Source organism: Scylla paramamosain, chromosome 31, assembly GCF_035594125.1.
Source record: "Scylla paramamosain isolate STU-SP2022 chromosome 31, ASM3559412v1, whole genome shotgun sequence".
NCBI classification, from domain to species: Eukaryota; Metazoa; Arthropoda; class Malacostraca; order Decapoda; family Portunidae; genus Scylla; species Scylla paramamosain.
In genome coordinates, this window is record NC_087181.1 from 409,750 (window position 1) to 415,838 (window position 6,089).

Genomic DNA, 6,089 nt, shown 5'->3' on the forward strand with positions numbered 1-6,089 from the left:
TATCCTGGTATCATTGACCTTCAGCAGTGTGCCTGCACCTCCACGCCCGGGTACGGTAATGGATGGTGAGCATCAAGGCTATTAAGGTGGTAAGTAATCCATTCCCTAGAGAGCCATGGTGAATGGGGGGTTGTACTTGTGTAGGAATTCGTAAAGAGGTGACTACCGTGACTTTCTTGCAGACTGAGAGGTGAGCTAAAGGTTCGCCTGACAATCTGATATCAAGATATCTGCGTGGACAAAGGCAGATTTGTTTATTTTATTTTTGTGACGAGGAAACTAGTAAAGAATAAACTATTTGACCAGGTATGTATTCTCCTGGGACAAGACCTTGTACTTGTTCTCACCTTTATTCTTTCTACCTTACTGCTTCAAGATTTAACCACTGTCATCATTTTCCATCCCTTTCACTGGTAAATTGTAACTGGATTCTTATCCAGTTTCCTCTGACAATAAATTGTAACTCTGGATTCTTATCCAGTTTCCTCTGACAAGAAGAGTTTCAGGAGAGGAGAATCGAGACACGTCCGGCATTGGGCTTGATACACTTATATTGTAACTCTGGATTCTTATCCAGTTTCCTCTGACAAGAAGAGTTTCAGGAGAGGAGAATCGAGACACGTCCGGCATTGGGCGATCCGCTTGATACTCTTTTTCATTTGGTGATACTCCTAATTGCAGAAAGCACTCCTCGCATATGATGCCATAGACGACCTGCAATGCTCCACGTATGGCACCTACTTTGACACTGGACGCTCTTTTCTTCAATACTTGTTTGGTATTTCATTGTGCTATTCTTCGCTGGGCACTTCCCGTATGATAGTATCATAGAGGACCCGCGATGTCTCATTTCTGTCACTTATTTTGATCCATTTCTCTCCTTTAACGCTCCTTTGTAACATTATGGTGTCACTTTCCTTACTTTACCAGACACTTCTCTAAAATGTCTCCTGTTTGGTACTATTTTAACCCATTGTACTCATCACACGACTCATTGCCGTCAATGATGCCTCCTGTTTGGCACTTATTTGACCCATTGCACTCCTATAAACGATACTTATATTTTTTTATCTAGTATTTCTCATATACATCATACCACAGATAAAAGTAATACCACCCGTCGCTTTGGATTGCTACACCTGGCGTATAAGATTGCTGTACGTATGAAAGTGATGTTTTGAGAACGTACAAAACCATACCTAGGATTCTCATCTGGCATTCTCGCATAAACATCATACTACAATTAAAAGTAACACCGTCTGTCAGTTAAGATTGCTACACCACCAGGTAAGATTATTGCATGTATGGGAATGGTAACTACAGAGTTTACAAAAAAAAAAAAAATGAAACACGATGTATTACGACAGGAATTTCTTTTCTTTTCCAGTGGCGCTTAGATACATGATTGTAGTCAATGCATTACTCAATATTTTTGTAAATTTAAGGGGTGTCATATTCAATCGTGAGCGTTGGCGGGGGTCTGGTAGTATCACCCTTCCTGGGCCTCGGTCAAGGAAGCTCTAAAGTTTCGTTTCCTAAGCTTCTTTGATCTCGGTATATGGAGCAGGGTGGTCACTTCCTTTCCCTGTCGCCTTTACGTTCCCAATCACAGCTGCCCGGTACCCATTTCAAGACTGGGTGAACCTAAGAATGAACAAAAATAATTAAATCGCTGTAGTAATAATAGCAGTGTGAGGCTCGCTGTGGAGACGACCTGAATCATCTGAACATAAGGAAATAAGGGAAGCTGCAAGAAGCCGTCAGGTCTACACGTGGTAGTCTCTACGAAACGTACCTACCTATTTCTGCCTATCATCCTTATCCATAAATTTGGGATCCTGCTATTGTTTTGCCTATACTTCTTGTGGTGCCTACGAAGAGGGAAGAAGAAAAAAACATCAGCGTACTACAGTACACTAAGCAGAAAAAGATAATACAATAATTCTGAAGAAAGTAAACCAAAGATCCTGATAAACATGAGAAAATGAAATAAAATCCTCACAGCCATAGTAATAAGACCAAAGAAAATTGCATCAGGGAGTGCGTTACAAAGGGCACACTCCCGACCACCGACTGAACTGAAGCGTCTCTGTGTGCTGAGTTTCGTGTTGTCTTTCCAAGACCCGTATTCTGAAACGCTTTACTGTATCACCATTACTATTTTCAAACGCCGTAGAGATGACCAGCCGGGTTAGTACGAGTGTTTCTCCTATTAATAATGTATAAACCTTGTAAATCTGTCATTAGAACCATGAAAAATACCCAAAACCAGTGTCACTTCAACTGGAGCCCTTTGATTTCGAAAGATATGGAGGTGCGGTGCAGAAGTGCTTCCTTGATCGCCGCCTCTCCTACATGGATTTTGCTTTGAATAATGGTGTCCTGGTCTACATAGTGTTCCTGGCTGGGAGGGAAGAGATAAGAACATGTGTAGGCTGCTTATGGGTCTTACACGGGACTCGGATCAGCCTGTGGAACCAAAATTGATATAAGTAAACAGTGGCAGTATGGATAATATTGAAATAGCATGAGCGTTTTCATCTGAGAGTTAGGTCGGGTTTAGATTTCTTCAGTTCATTATTTTCACTACTGATCCCTTCATTGTGCAGATATACTTAATAAAACGTCATATTTCGAAATAAAGATTCTGTCTTGAAATTAGTAGACTAAGGTTGTTTCTATAATGGCAGCGGGTTATCATGAGTCCGCGAAGGGATGCATATGGCAGGCATGGTGCAGGATTGGTGACAGGTGGTAGCGATAAGTGACAGTGTGTGTTGGGGTGAAGCGTGTAGCAGGAAAGGAAATGAGGACGTGATACCGGTGTTTATCTGTAGGAAAGGATGAACACACACACACACACACACACACACACACAGATACACACACACAAACAGATGATTATTTTATATAAAAAAAAACATGATAATTTTGATATAAAAACATGAAGACTACATGCGCAGTTAATCTTTCCCTGCTTCCTGTCCATGCCTCTGTCAATATGTTTCCTTCACAACCACCACTACCATCACCACCATAACCACTATCACCACCAGAAACACCAACACAAACTTCACTATCACCACCACCACTACCACCGCAACCTTCATTTTCGCGAGTCTTTCGACTGACGAACCAACAACAAACAAAATAACCTAGGAGAAGACCAGGCTCTCTCTCTCTCTCTCTCTCTCTCTCTCTCTCTCTCTCTCTCTCTCTCTCTCTCTCTCTCTCTCTCTCTCTCTCATTTCTGTTAATTAATTAATTAATTTATTTAATCAATAATTCATTTTTGTGTTTAGGAGACCCGCCGAATATATATATATATATATATATATATATATATATATATATATATATATATATATATATATATATATATATATATATATATATATATATATATATATATATATATATATATATATATATATATATATATATATATATATATATATATATATGAGAGAGAGAGAGAGAGAGAGAGAGAGAGAGAGAGAGAGAGAGAGAGAGAGAGAGAGAGAGAGAGAGAGAGAAAGGGGGGGTGGGGGAAGAACAGCACAACATGCCGCTCGCAGTAAGAAGCAGAGTAGAGCAAAAGAGATGAACCACTTTGTTTTTGAGTTGTTTTGATATTCCTATTTTGCAACTCGTAGGCAGGAGAAAATGCAGCAACCAAGATGATTCCAGCTACCTCTTTCATTAGTAAGGTGGCGAAGGCTTCATCAAAATCCCAAACAGAGGCTGACCGAGATTCAGTAAGGAAAGCAAGAAGATCGCCAGTGGGTCGTCCCTTACGGAATTCATACTGACGATGAGAAAGAAGACTGTGAGCAGATACGTGCTTCAGAATCTTACTGATGAGGATAGACTCAAAAGCTCAAGAAAGACAGGAAAGCCAAGCTACAGTTTAGTAGTTTAAAAAAGACTGGAGGATTCCCCTTCTTGGGAAGTGGTTGAACGTAGGCAAACCTCCAGCAAGGAAAGTGGATGTTGACATAAAGATGGAAAAGCTTCACCAGGCGATATGTGAGAACAAAGTTGCTTATATATATATATATATATATATATATATATATATATATATATATATATATATATATATATATATATATATATATATATATATATATATATATATATATATATATATATATATATATATATATATATATATATATATATATATATATATATATATATATATATATATATATATATATATGATGACAGAGGGTGAGTGAAAGAGAAACATGTTTTGAATTATACAGAGTGGAGTTTCAGCAAAAAGGTCTGAGAGAAAAGTTAAGTTCTAGAGGTAGAGGAGGTGGCAGTGGAGCCATCTGAATGAAATAGAGGAGGGGGAAGGAAGATGAAGAAAGAAAATTGTTGGAGATAATTTTAGACAGATGGCAGAGGACACGAAAAGATGAACTGGCTAGATTTGACATTATTGATGAAAGAGTTTTGGACAAGTTGGAGAAAAGATTTGGGAGGATTTCGGACAGATTTATAAGGCCGTGAGTGTCAGGATATGGAAGGTTGAGGTACAATCTGTGTGAGACGCCTCTCTGCACGAGAGCAAGCCGAATTGAATCGAGGTTTATGAGCTTTAGTGTTTGAGAAAGTGTGTGGAATGAATGATCCATGCCAGAAACATTCACCTCTGTTATATATTCTGCATAATGAGACGGGTCCCTGACACATTAGCAATAGTAATTCCAGGAAAAAGTCATAACAAAATATCACCTCAGGTCCTCTCACTTAGCAGACTTGTAGTGCCACAAGCAGAAGCACCTCCGCTTTGGCAAATCCAACTGCTGTGGTAGAGCGATAAGATAGAATATGGCAATAAGATTTTGATCAGAGAACCCTCAGGGAGAGAACACTTTGACAGAATAAACTAAAGTGTTGGGGCTTAGGAAAAGATCGAGAATTTTGGGCGAAATGCTGGCAGGGTGCTACACTAACTCCAGGTCTTGTAACACAACAAAGTTGAATGTTTGTTTATCAGTGAAGGAAGATGATAACCAAAAGTGATAACGAACATTGAAATCTCCAAATAATCAGATTTCAGCAAGAGAAAATGGATGAGAATACAAAGGAATACAAATGGAAGAGACACAGCAACAAACCTTGCGGTCCTTACTAGGCTTTTTGTATAACTACCCTACACTAACTACTTGTGGGAGAGACAGGCTAGCAAAGTACGAGGCTCCTCAGAATGCCCTCCACTTCTGCTGTCAAGTAGTAATTTTCTTCTCATTGCAGCCTTAGTAATGTAATATGTGAGCTTCGGAATAGCGGCACACTTTACTTCTATAATTATCTCGTTCCTATATTAACTTTTTACACACTCCCCGCCTTTCCTTCCTCTCAAATCCTCCACGCAACTCCCTATCTAGATCTCCGCCACACCCTCACAACTTAGGTAACTCTACACGGTCTTAACACTACGTACATCCCTTCTTACCCATGGTTCAGATCATGCCCTCAATATAAATGTGACTATAACACGCAGGACATAACTAGGTGGTGACGTGTTAGAGTCTAGAGGTGAAAGGAGTGAACTGCAGTGCCGAGCGGGTATTTGGTGAGGTACTACTTAAGAAAGAAAATTATACAAGAGGGTGAGGCTTCTCGTGTTTGTGTAATGTTGAACACGTGTTGTGTAGGTGTGTTGTGTGTGTGTGTGTGTGTGTGTGGACGGGAGTAAGAATGACAGCAGTAGGAAGGAGATGCACCATACTGTGGCCCGTATCCTGGAACGCTGTGCTTTTCACCACGGCTATTTTCAAAGGCCTCAGAGATGATCTGACAAGTGTTTGACTCCACGCTGTTTAGAGGAGCTGTGTGAGTGGAACATACCCGTATATGGGAACCGTACTCCATACTGGGACGGATAATGCTTTTGTAACTGTTGTTGTTGTTGTTGTTGGTGGTGGTGGTGGTGACAGCAGTGGCGTTGATGTTGTTGTTGTTATTGTTGGTGGTAATGGGAGTAGTAGTATTGATGTTGGTGGTGGTGGTGGTGGTGGTGGTGAGCATTTTAAATATATCATGGACGGACGCAATGTTTTTTTTTTTTT